Here is a 13,571-nt window from a genome sequence, read left to right as displayed (position 1 = left end):
CTTCAATGCCTGATCCTTTTCCTCTAGTACGGGCTGGAAACAGAGCCAATGCTCTGCCCTGTCCCATGAGTAAAGTCTGCACTGTACCTCTCCCTCGGTACATGAAAGAGCAGTTTGGTCTTTGCAGCAAGATGGGTGCAGCGCATCAACCCAGCACAGACATGCTTGTAATGCTGCATTATTTAGTGGAGGGGGAGCAGAGTCTGGAAGAGCCTGTCTTGATTGCAGAACAGAGCCTGTGTTCACCTCCCTGAGCTCCATTCACTTGTTTTCATAGACAGCTGACCCAAAGGGCCTCTATTTGTAATGAAAATAGAAGCGCGTACACCAAAATCCCCTGGAGAGAAGCCCCCATAAATGAGACCATGGAATAGCCTGGTTTTACAGTGCTGGAAATGAAGGGTGTTGCAGTTAGCTGTTGGGGTGGATGGCAGCCACACACCAGTCATGCCCATCACCCAAGCCGCATCAGTAAGGCACTGAACACCAAGCTCAGGGCTCACCACTAAGCTCAGGAGGCTGGTAGGCACCAGTTGGCACCCGTCTGTGCGTCCCTATCAGTGCAAATGGGGCTTCCACAACAGCACCAGCACAAGGTTGGTTGGCAAAAGGCCGCTGGATTAGTTCCCAATCCCACTGTGGGAGGAGGTGGGTGAGGAGTGGCTGCGAAACCGGATTTGTTCATTGACCCTGAATCCCAGCTTCATACCCAGGTTAGCCCCCATCCATCTCTCATAAGCTTCCCAGAGATGCTGTGGCTGCCCCATCCCTGGCAGTGCTCAAGGCCAGGTTGGACACAGGGGCTTGGAGCAAGCTGCTCCAGTGGAAGGGGTCCCTGCCAGTGGCAGGGGCTGGAGCTGGAGGAGCTTTAAGGTCCCTTCCAAGCCAAACCAGTCTGGGATTGTATCATCTGCTCCCCAGAGAACCGGGTTTTGGAGAGTCTGGCATTTGGGTTATACCAACCTAACAGCCCATGCTAATGTGCTTCCATCAACCGGCAGAACCCCCCCCCCATAATGAGCAGGGACTGCAAACTCAGCATCTTCACAACAGCTCTTTGCAGATAAAAGAACCGCAGCAACAGGAATAAGAAGGCAGCCCTCTCTCTGCTAGAGAGGAGGCTGAGAACACTGACCAGTTTCCTACAGACCTAAGCTGGATTCACCCAGTGACCCGAGGAGGCAAAGCTCAGTCCCGGGTCCTAAAACATGGTCTCATGGCCAATTAAATGCTGTTCAAAGGGCAGTAGAGTATCAGAGAGCGCTTTGATCTCCGTGATACCAGGCAGATGTGTAATACCTACCCAGGTGTGTGTGCAGGTATCACTAACAGTCCATGCACATCAGACAGACAGGTTTCTTCCTGGGTTTGCTAACAGAAGCAGCGGTTGCTCACAAATCACAGAGAACAGAAATAATCCCTCACTTTTAAACATCAAAAACTGTAAAGCTTCACAGCTGCGTGGTTTGGAAATTGAATTGAACGACTTGACTTGCCAAAACCAGAGATCAGAGTTCTAGGTCTTTCATGCCACAGCTGAAAGCATCAATAGCACTCAAAGAAGAGCACAGAGCTGCTTTTCAACTGCTGATTGTGACTTTAGAAGCGTTATTGGGTCTTACCCTTCCAACACAGTAACCTCAATTCAAAATGGATGTGGGAGCAAAGGAAACCGATTTTCAACGTGAGCATTGTATTATTTAAAGGAGTGATTATTCTTTCTGAAGTTCTACCTGAACTAGCCAAGGAATCTGGATTACAATTGGGGTTTGAGTTCAAAATCAAAAGCGTTTGAGTTCATCTCTAAGCAGGAGGGCAGCAGCGCGAGTGTTTTCCCTGCAAGCAACACAACAGCAATTCAAGAGTGGTACCTGCGCAAGCACAGGCTTGACCACACAGGGACCCAGGGACAAAGGCTTTTGGGATGAAGCATGCAATTCCCAGAAATCACTTTCCCCATGGACCCAAAAGAATGTGTTGATTTCTCCTGATGCTGTAGGACCTCATGGCTCAATCTCTCTGCTTAAGCACAAATCTTTTGGCTTCATATATTGTCCCAGCACCTAAAATACCTCAGCAGCCCAATCTAAGTCATGCATTTATCCTTCTAACGCCCCTTTGATTTTCGGCACTGTTACTACTTACCTCTTCCATCAGGGAAAATGAAGGCAGAAGGAATCTAAATAACTGATCAACAGCAGCTCTTTTTACTCATTTCTCATTGCATTATTCAATCAGGTTATTAGAGATAAGCGATATGTCATTAACAATTGAATAACTGCTTCCAGCATTAAGGTCAGAGGTACTCTTCTTGCAAACACAGGGAAGGGGATTGATCAATCAGCTTTTTACTCACCACAGCATCTCCTTTGACAGACTGAGTTGGAGCGCTCAGCAGTACTCAGAGGCATCTCTGGTCCCTCATCATCTGAGGCAACAAGGGGGGGGGATTCTGACAGCAAACAGTAGATTTATACATATGTATGTGAATATATATATTCATATGTATAAACATACCTATATTTTAATGGGTTTTGTATATACATCCCAACCCCCTGAGCTGTGAGCTTCAGGAACCAAAGCCTTGCATCAATTTTGCTGATGTCTGCTAATGCTCCCGGTAAGAAGCTGCATCTGAGCTTCGTGGCACCTTTGCAATGTATGAAAAGCATGACCCAGGTTTGCGCCTTGAGACTACACAGTAAATGGTTAAAAATGAACAAGCAAGCAAATAAACCCCCCGACAACCCCCAAATCTGCTTATTTTCCGTGCTCAAGCTTCTCTGAAGCTGTGCGAACGCTAGGAACCAGGCAGACGACGGATGCATCAGGAAATTAGCTCGTCTCTTCCAAGAGCACACATTAAAATGAAGGAAGAGATGAAGATCAGCGGACCTGATGCCCTTCAGGGACTCCGGCTGGAAGCTTTGCCTCTAGGTGATAAAGGAGGAGGTGGTTAATCCAGGGCAGAAGGAGGCAGATAACATTTCTGTACTTGTACAATTCTGTACAACATTAGCCCAGACAGGAGTCTATTAACAGTGTCTGATGGAAGCAATTGTATTATTTATTAAACTGACAAGATCAATTGGCTGCTTTGTACCCTTCTAAAGGGAACTATTGTACTTTCATGTCCTTTTAAACACAGAGAACAAAGCGCTCCCTGGGGTGCTTTCATGGGCTGCCTTCGATTAAGAGTTCTGAGAGCATCTGATATTGTCAGAGATCAGCTCTCCAGATCCCCAACTGGATTCGCAGCCCTCACAAAGAAAGGAAGACGGCAGCAATTAAAAGTGAGCTGAGAAGGAAGGACCTTACCTGACTTAGAGGAGTTGCTTTTACTCACTCTTCCCAAAGACTAGGCTCTCAAACCTAAGGGAGACTGGCCGGCTTTGATTGCTCTGGCAGTAATGTCAGGAGTAGCATCGTGGCACTGATAACTGAAAATGGGATGTTAATTCTCTTCTTTACCTAAAAAATGGGGGGCAGAGGAAGATGACGGTTTCTAGGGTATGAGCAACGTGTAATAGGGATTAATTCTGATAGACAGAAGTGCTGTGTAAGTTATCAGCAGGTTTTATGATGAGTTGTGCATTATATCTATATATTAACCCCATGCAATATCACAGGCTTGGGGAAGAGTGGCTGGAAAAAAGCTGCCTGGTGGAAAAGGACCTGCGGGTGTTGGTTGACAGTGGCAGCACACGAGCAGCTTGTGCCCAGATGGCCAAGAAGACCAACAGCATCCTGGCCTGTATCAGCAATAGCGTGGCATCAGGGCCAGGGCATGACTGTCCCCCTGCACTGGTACACCTTGAATCCTGTGTTCTGCTCTGAACCCCTCACTACAAGAGAGACATTGAGGTGCTGGAGCGGGGCCAGAGAAGGGCAAAAGAACTGACTGCATTTGGGTCCCGTTTGAGAGCCCAGTATTTTACTTTCACAACTTTATTCTGCAGCCTGCTGCTGCTTTATCCCCCCTGCACCCGATAAACCTCAAGACTGATGCTCAGCATCAGGACTGCGCAACCCCTTGGCACGCCAGCACTAAACAGCAAAGCCTGTGCCCCACCTCCCGGCTGCTGCGCAACACTGCAGGAAAAGCATCATTCCCAAAGGCTTGATCTTCCAGGAAAATTAGTACCTTTAACTACGCCTTTCCATTGCTATGACTTGACAAAATACTGCTCTTCCCTGTGAGGGTGCTGAGGCGCTGGCACAGGGTGCCCAGAGAAGCTGTGGCTGCCCCATCCCTGGCAGTGCTCAAGGCCAGGTTGGACACAGGGGCTTGGAGCAAGCTGCTCCAGTGGAAGGGGTCCCTGCCCGTGGCAAGGGATGAAGCTGGATGGGCTTTAAGGTCTTTTCTAACACAAAGCAGTCTGGGATTCTGTGATAGCAGAAGGAAATGGCAAGAGCTGACCTTGCGTACAGCAATAGCCAAAGGTGCTCACAAGACAGTCTTGGCGTCTCCAACCACCTTGCGATCCTAGCCTGCATGCACAGGAAAGGAAAGAACTGTGCAAGAGCACAGCCTTATTTATCCTGCAATGGTCTCCGCACAGTGACAGATGTGTCATTCCCTATAAGTTATACGGAGTAGATAACAACTGTGGAAAATAGCTGTGGAAAGATGGAGCAGTCCAGCTGGAGCACAGGGACCTCCTGCTTATAGCGAGCCTTTCTCAGGAGCCCCCCTCTCTTCTGTGCTCTGTTGGTAGGGCCAATCTGAGGACATCTGTCTGGCTTGCTTTTGAGATATAAAATAAAACCCCATACACAAACACTGCTCTTTTCCAGAGGTAGAACCACAAATCTTTCAGAGCCCTTTCCAATGCGGGTCCATTCCCAGAGACACATCCCAGGAAAGTCGCAGACAAAGGCGAGCTTCTCTATTTTATCACCATTCATGAGTTTTCTTTAGCAATAGAATGATCTCATTGTCCAACTGTGCATCAGGGCCTTTTTCACCTCTTACACAAGAGCAATGGAGGCAAACAGAGAACACTCCCATGCAAAACCACCTCCATTTACAACAGTAAGTACCTGCGTCACCGGGTAAACTCTTACTTGTTCTGGCATTTGTGTCTTCCTGGGAGCAGTATTTCCTGGTTTAGTAAACTTCCTGGATATAATCTTCTCAAGCCATAATTAAAAGGCAAGTTCAAGCACATACTGTATAATGACCTGACTTTGTGAGGACATACCAACATCCTGCTTAACAGCTAGGAATATAGCTCTAAAGTATCATAGAATCATAGAATAGTTCAGGTTGGAAAGGACCTCAAGATCATCCAGTTCCAACCCCCTGCCATGGGCAGGGACACCTCACACTAAACAATCTCACCCAAGGCTTCATCCAACCTGGCCTTGAACACTGCCAGGGATGGAGCACTCACAGCCTCCCTGGGCAACCCATTCCAGTGCCTCACCACCCTCACAGTCAAGAACTTCCTCCTTACATCCAATCTAAACTTCCCCTGTTTCAGTTTTAACCCGTTACCCCTTCTCCTGTCACTACAGTCCCTGATGAAGAGTCCCTCCCCAGCATCCCTGTAGCCCCCTTCAGATACTGGAAGGCTGCTCTGAGGTCCCCACGCAGCCTTCTCTTCTCCAGGCTGAACAGCCCCAACTTCCTCAGCCTGTCTTCATACGGGAGGTGCTCCAGCCCCTGATCATCCTCGTGGCCTCCTCTGGACTTGTTCCAACAGTTCCATGTCCTTTTTATGTTGAGGACACCAGAACTGCACACAATGCTCCAGGTGAGGTCTCATGAGAGCAGAGGGCCAGGATCACCTCCTTGGACCTGCTGGTCACGCTCCTCTTGGTGCGGCCCAGGGTATGGTTGGCTTTCTGGGCTAAGTATATTTTTATATAACCATATATAATAATAAGTAAGTTATTATTATAGAAGAGACCAAACAATCTAAGAGGTCTTTACATCTCACATGTCCTCAGAAATCTGCATCTGTGTTGGGTTTTTATGTCCTACAAAGCCAGATGTACACGTAGAGGAAAATACACCAAACCCAGACTTTTTCAACCAATCTTGTCTTCCAGGACTCTCTAAAACTTGTATGATTCCAGTTTCCTTGCACAGGATCATTTCTTGCTCATGGCACTAAATCTGCCTCACAGGATTTGCAGGTCTGCCTTAGCTCCATTTTCAGCAGGCCATCAATGTACTTGTCTATATCAAATTTACCTCTGTATTTGTCTCTGAATATAGAGAGCTTAAATTTCTTATCTCCCCTTCCACTGTGCTTAGCAGTACTCCATCTCAACCACCATCTTTAGGCCTCTTGTAGAAGCTTACTAAAAGCACAAACCACTGGGGATGTCCTGCCAACTCAAGGCTTTACAGTGAAGGAGAATACCTTTATTCCCCCCCCCAGTATAGAGCTTTCTATCTTAGAAGCCTTTTCTATTCTATTTCCAGAGCTTCAGAACAGGGTCAATAAGAATGTATCGCACGACTCGTCTCTTGTGCTTAATTGGGTGCATATTGATGCGTGTTCAGAACAGAGCCAGCCTGAGTTCAGCTCTTAGGCAGGAGGGTATCACATTTAGGAAGCACTAACTGAGCCATATAGTACCTTGTGTAAGTTTATAAGAGATGGACAAGCAGAGGACTTAACCATGGGTAAAGCCAGATCAGGTGCATGAAGAGAATTCGAGCCCCCCCAAAAGCTAAACCATTATAGTTACAATGCATTTTGCTTCTGAATGGATTCAGAAGTAAACGCAGTCTCACTAATAACATGGACAGGGATATCATCCTTAAATACCTATTTTCTGGCTGCCAAAAGGGCTGAGAGAAAAAAATATCTATTGGGGCTCTTTCTCTACTTACATCTTTGCTCATTGCTTGATGTATTCTGAAGGTCTCTCCATCAGGAGGTTCATTTTTGAACCTGGAAAAGTAAAGCACGTAAGACAAGCCATAAGCAGAAAGAAAAGCCTTACCCTGGTTTCTTAAAGCAACAGCCTGTGACATGCTGCAGCCAGAAAGCATTGAATAGAAACAAAAAGTACCACCTCAGATTCCCATAGCCAACTTGGCTTTCAGTAACCTCTGATAGTGTGACACATCCTACCAAAAGAGCCTATGTGTAAGGAAAGCAGAACAAGCAAGCTAAACAAGAAACACAGAGGCAACGATAGCGTAATCCCACTTATTCATAGCTCAGCTGAAGTGTTGCCTATAAAACCCACTGCAGTGATTTATTCTGCTCTCATTTCAATGTTGTCAAAACCCTGCCTCCCTGCTACAAATCAACCTCCGTTTGCTCACAGAATAACCCAAATACAGAGACATTTACACTAATAAATTCTGCACTGCATTCAGATACATATATTAAACTTGATGTATAACTAAGCTACCTTCTGCAAGTGCACAAGCTGAGATTGTTCTACCAGTAGATGTCACCAGGAGTAAAGGGTGATGATTCCGGCTTTCCCACTTGGATGTCAAAAGGCAGCCGGCTCCATAGGAGGTTTGGGAAGGAACCTGAGTAGGAGGTTGCCAAAGCAAACGTGATTCATCATCATTTCTGCTGTCTGGGTGCAGGGCTGGAGGAAGACTGTGTGCTGATGTGAAATGGTTTCATGCAAACCTGTTCCTCAGGCCGCGTCTCCAACACACATTGACAAAGGAAGGACGCAGAGAGATTCCAAACTTAGTTTCCAAATCCCTGCCACCTGCAAGCCTTGGCCCCAGTGAGTATTCCAACTGCCACAATCGTTCCTTCAGACAGAGGAAAGGCAATCCCTGAGCTGGTTTTCCTCTTCGTAGCTGTGAGCCGAGTAGGAACACGATGATGAGGGTTTCTGACACAGCGCTAACAGGCTGTGTAACAGCAATATCAGAATGGTTAAAAAATCAACATTCCTATAAGAAGGGTATTGATAAAAAAGCCCAAAATGCCTTCAAACCCCACCCCTATCTGCATTCAGAAGCACGAGATTCCAGCTCTCCCATCCTCACCTGTACCATGCATATGCTAAAAAATGCCTCTTGACGGCAAAATACATTTTCTATGAGACTTTTGATATCAGTGAGTGAAATTCAGATACGATGTTTTAGGCAAGACATAAATGGTGCACAAGAGAGCAGCAGCGGCACTAAACAGGCTAAGGAACGTGTTGTGTTGTGCCTTTTTATATCAGAATAGGCAAAAGAAATATTTCACAGTAAAAATGCAAAGGTAAAACTCCAGGCTTACAAGCCATCTATTTCACAGGGAACATGCATATTTCATCTTGCTTACTGCCTTCATTCACTGCATCCTTCACACAAAGTATTCCGCATCCTTTATTTTGCTGGGTCTTGGTTATTAGTACTTGGTACTACAAAAATACAGGTAAGGATTTTCTCCTATAATCCTTGGAAAAAGGATTAACAAAGGATCTGTGATGAGTGAGTGAAACCTCGTAACCGTAATCGATCAAATGGGGTTTTCTTCCATCGATATTTCTCTCCGTTGTCTTCATCAAAATTGAAGTTCCAATGAAAATCTTCAAATATGGATTCTTTTTTTATAGAACAAGATGAGAACTCTCACAAAGAAAGCATCATTTACTGCCTCAATTTACCTTTCTGTGTTCAGCCGACGGAACGTAGGAGCAGAGCACCAGAGAGCTAGGTGGGAGGAGAATGGGGAAGAATGAAGTCAGTGCTTCTGTGTGTAGTATTTGTAAGGAAATTCCCTTCAGAAACCCAACCTGCAGCACATAAAGGAAATTCCTGTTCAAAAGCCAGCTTGTTTGCCTAGCTTAATATGTGTGTAATATGAAAGCTTCGCTTTTCTTCAGCGGGTAGCCATTTCTGCTTTGGAAGCATCTCTTTAGCAAAGCAGGATGTGAAATCTTCCAGTCTTTGGCCAGAAGAATAGCCATTCTTCCTGCAAAGCTTGTGCCCTGGCTCTGGATTTCACACAAGGTTCCATTCTTTCCTTCCACTGCCTACTGTGGGACTCCAGACACCTGCAGCAAAAGATTGTTCTTAAGTACAGTTAGCACACGGTGGCAGGCTTCGCTGCTGAGATCAATTCTTCCTCCTTCTGAACTGATGCTTCTGAGTGCAGCAGCTCATTCAGAATTCAATTCCTTGCCTTTCGCAGCAGTACAAGTTTCAACTAAAGTTTTTACTGGTTCAAAAAGCAATTAGGCAAACCCAAGACAGGAAAATCCATGTGAGGTCCCAGATGAAGCTGAAGTAGCAGCAATACTGCAGCGCACTGGCTGCTATGAAGATGTACTGGAGGACTGCCATGGAGCGCGTGCCCTGTTCGTTTCTTCTGTCAGAGATGACACGTTCTGTCTTATTATGGCTGTTCATATGTTACATTCTCATCCAGAATATGTATGTACATAGAACATAAGCAACATATCCTACCTTCCAGGTAAGAGTCAATGTCAATGAGCCTAACAACATCAGCTTTTTCTCCCTTTTGGTATTTTAAGATGGGTTCTCAAAGGTGGATGAGTGTGGTAAAGATAGAAGAAGAGCAGTATTTCAGGCACATTATTAAGACTAAAACCTCCCTTACCCACCTATGAAGGTGCTTGCAGAGCTCCAAATCAAGATTCCACACTAGGAACCCTGCCCCATTCCCGTTTCATTTTACCTCCAAATGATGCTGCTATTTTCTTTCGTCAGCAGCTCAGTGCAAAAGTGAAGAGAGTGTGATTTATTCTGGGTTCTCCACGCCAAACAGCCCAGTTCTGTTATGTGTGACCAGCAACCACCGTAGAGGATGGAGGAAAATCAAAACCCAAAGGTATTCCTGAAATAAAATACAGCATTTAATTAGAGGTTAGAAATAGAAGGATATTTGTCCCCAATTCAGACTTGTATCTATATGATGAGTTCTGCTTCTTTGCCTTTCACACAGAATTAACCTTACACATTCATTTATTTGGGTGCTTATTCCAGTTCACAGTGTGAAAAGGTCAGCGTTAAGCGAGTCAAAAAGCTCTTGTTGAAATTCAGATTATCCCAATTTTCTACAGTGCTTACACGTTGCTCAGGGGTGCAGTGCATTTTGCAGATAAAGAAAACAGACCCAAACCAGCCAAAGAACAGGGAACATCCACTAACTTCTAATGGGAAGGGCTTTTTCCACATTCCCACTTTCTATATCCAAGAAACATCTGTACACGGGAGTGAGAAGCGTAGAGCTTTAACTGCACAGCAAGATCTAAAGATCCTTTTAAAACGCTTCAAAAGCAGTCAGGAAACAAGCACAGGAGGGTTATCAAGAAGGCTCTCAGCCAGCAAATTCTCCTAAATAGCCCAGAGCTGTATTGAACAGCTTGCACTGGAAGATCAAGGAATCGAGACAATGTATGAAACAATCTTAATGCTGATTTAGTAATTGCCTGTGAATACAACTCATCCCACACTAGATGAGGCTCAGGAGACCTCAGACCCATCAGCTCCCCAAAATAGGTCGCGAATGGAGCTTTCAGCGATGCAGACACTGCGTGTGGATTCCTCTCTGGGGAATAATTTATTGCCATGTTGCCAAGGGAAGAATCCATCACCTGATAACTTTATTCCATTTACGAAGCCGTGAGCAACTTCAGCAAGCAACAGCTAAATTAACCTTGGAAAAGCAAAGCCGGGCTCAGTTGAAGATGAGGCAGCTTTAACCGTAGGGACTTAACAACGTGGCTCCACATGCACGGATAGCGGAGCCCACTGACAAACACTCATACATGGCATCTTGAGCCAGCACAGAGCCAGCAGCCTGCCTAAAACTCAAACGTGACAAAGTTGAGCTTTGACTCTCTGGAAAGACTAAACTTGACCATAGAATCATCCCAGCCTGGTTTGGGTTGGAAGGGACCTTAAAGCTCATCCAGCTCCAAGCCCTGCCACGGGCAGGGACCCCTTCCACTGGAGCAGCTTGCTCCAAGCCCCTGTGTCCAACCTGGCCTTGAGCACTGCCAGAGATGGGGCAGCCACAGCTTCTCTGGGCACCCTGTGCCAGCGCCTCAGCACCCTCATAGTGATCCCTATACTGAAATCCTGCCATTTCCATCACAAGGTGTGGAAATGGGAACACTCTGAGTCCTGAGATGAGAACATCTCCCACACCTGCTGCAGTCACATAAAACCAGGTCCAAAGCCACAGGTAGGTAAATGGACTATTCCACCAACTCACTCACTGACCTTGTTCCATAAATGCCCCAGTCTCTCCATTTACTCCCAGGGATTTCTCCCAGCTCTGCTGTTTCTGTTGGTCTGCTGCTCTCTGGCTTTCTACCTATTGCCAAGTGTTTCCTCTTTATCTATATGTTCAAAGCACAAAGCTAACAGTGCAGAAATGAATCGCTTCTGAAGCTTCTCTCCATGGAGGAGAGGACCCCGTCTCCTGTGAAGACCAGCACATCGTGGTTCATATCAGCAGCATGGGCACACAAATCTGCTGAGACACAACCAGAGGAACTGGGGGGCTGCCCTCCACACGCAGCCCAGAGCTGGAGGCACAACACGCTCTCCAGTACTAGCGGTCTCTCTCCAGCTGTAACACGATCTAATACATGCAAGAAAGAGGCAGGAAGAAAGGATGTGCTCCATGTAAATTTAGCCAGCCTGTTCTCAGATCTAATTGCTTTAAGTGGTTGGCAAAGCTGAGAGCATCTAATTGATGTGGAGTCTTATTCCCAGCTTCCTGAAAGAGACGTTTTTAGAACTGTGCTTGCTGATGAGGGACAAGATAATGTTGGGAGGCCAAAATCACCTGCTATTTGCATGGGCTGAACACCTTCTGGTGGGGCCATGAAGCAACAGGCTTAAAGACCAGAGGACATTTTGACACCTACATGGCACACCTAGGCATGAATTGTCTAACACGGTACCCCAACCTAGTAAGTATGCAGCAGTTTAAAGCAGAACTGAGAACTTTCCTCAATTCTGTGAATGAACTTTGATGTGTTTTTATCAAATACAACAGGTACTCTTTATAAAGTAGAGTTTCACCCCTCTAAGCCAAGATCCACACCTCCTATTCTACCCAATTGCAGGGCAGTGTAGCTGCCAACATGCTGTTGGCAGGCGATAGAGACAAGGGACTCACATCAACCATACAGAACAGGCAGGACCTTGTTCTGAGAGTATTCCCAAATACCCGCTAATAGTCCAGACAACATTATTTCTCCAAAAAGCCAACATAATCAAGATTGGATAGAGCTTCAACAAATCAACAGGTTGGAATGTATTTTGGAGGTAGGAAAGGAAGGGAAATAAGCAATGTTTAAGGAGTTGCCTTCCATCCCCTTCCCAGATAAAGTTGGAAGGCTGGCCCAGCCCAGCCCATGTAATTGTGTCTAAACCATGACATGCACACTCCCTTCACACATTTCTGGGGAAAACAAAAGCCAAACAGAAACCCAAACCTTCCAAAACAGTGAAGGGAAAGGCAGGATTGTACTGAACAGTAGGCACCAGGTCGTTGATTTCACCCAACTATTCACAAGAGCCAAATGAGCCGGTTTAAAAGGCAAAAGAACCAACCCAAAAGACCCGAGTAAAGGTTAAATACCTGCTGATGAACCTTGTACGTAACATGGCTCTGACCACGGAAAATTGAGTCTAATCAGTTAGAGTGGTTAAACTACACGTGGGTGGAATTCAAGTGGGTTGGAAGCAACCAGGGTGCAGAAATCAGATTAAGCCTGGGAGAAACTGCAGTGTGTGATTATCATGTGATAATTACTCAACACTTTGACAGAGCCCAAGGCTCAGCTCAGCCCAGCCCTTGACAATGAGAAGGCAGCACAAACATGCGAGTATGAAACTGCATCACTTCTGTTAACCCACCAGCATTTCCTCTGTGGCAAGTCCACGAGCACCTGATGAAAGCCCAGGGGCTGCTAAATCATGAGCATCCCATAGGACCAGAAACAAGGTCCAGACCCCTGGAGAAGGCAATGTCAAGTCAGCTGCAGTGCAAATCTGTGTTGATAACCTTTTGGAATTGGGTCACCACCAATCGTTCCTGTGTGTGGAGTTCTTAGAGAAACCCATCTGGTCCTGGCATCCGTTTGATCTGCTCTTCATGCTGTTACCACAGCAACTGATGCTTTAATGAAAAGCTCTCAGCAAGTCAGATCTACAGATGGCCCCACTACATCACAAGGTAGCAAAAGTGGATGCTTGAGGCAGGGCTGGGAGGCATTTGTCCGCGTGTTTACTAACAGGGTTTTCAGCCTTGTTTTCCATTTGTTCTTTTCCCTTTGATAGAAGAACCATCAGCACACCAATTTCTCTGTACCAAGAAGTACGCTGTAGGTTGGTCCCATCAATGCTGGCTTTCTGTTTGGGCTGCTATTCAGCCTAAAGAGCTCTTAGAGCATTGGGTTTCTGCCTTCAGTTTCCATATCACACACAAATCGAACACTTCTGGCTGTAAGCACTATTGCTGGGAGATGTAACAGCAGCCACGTGCCCTTTCAGAAATAAAAGGCACTTTACAAAAGTAGGAAAATCTAATTAGATCTTCCCAACGGCATCTGGATTGGTCCTGTTGAATTTGATCCAAGTTTACTTAATACTTCAGGGAATA

At 46.0% G+C, this 13,571-nt stretch overlaps 1 long non-coding RNA gene across 3 annotated transcripts in view; it reads right to left on the bottom strand.

Moving 5' to 3' along the window:
• Window positions 1–13,571, bottom strand: part of LOC136018145 (uncharacterized) — a 360,185-nt gene that overhangs the window by 230,789 nt on the left and 115,825 nt on the right. The window contains exon 1 of one of the 3 annotated variants that reach the window (XR_010614269.1): window positions 5,571–5,675. The exons of the other annotated variants lie outside the window; for them this stretch is intronic. This is a non-coding gene — a long non-coding RNA (uncharacterized LOC136018145). Of the gene's footprint in view, window positions 1–5,570; window positions 5,676–13,571 lie in introns of those variants that run through there. 3 annotated transcript variants of the gene reach the window in all.

This window comes from Lathamus discolor, chromosome 7, assembly GCF_037157495.1.
Source record: "Lathamus discolor isolate bLatDis1 chromosome 7, bLatDis1.hap1, whole genome shotgun sequence".
Classification (NCBI taxonomy): domain Eukaryota; kingdom Metazoa; phylum Chordata; class Aves; order Psittaciformes; family Psittacidae; genus Lathamus; species Lathamus discolor.
This window is presented reverse-complemented; position numbering and strand designations above follow the sequence as displayed.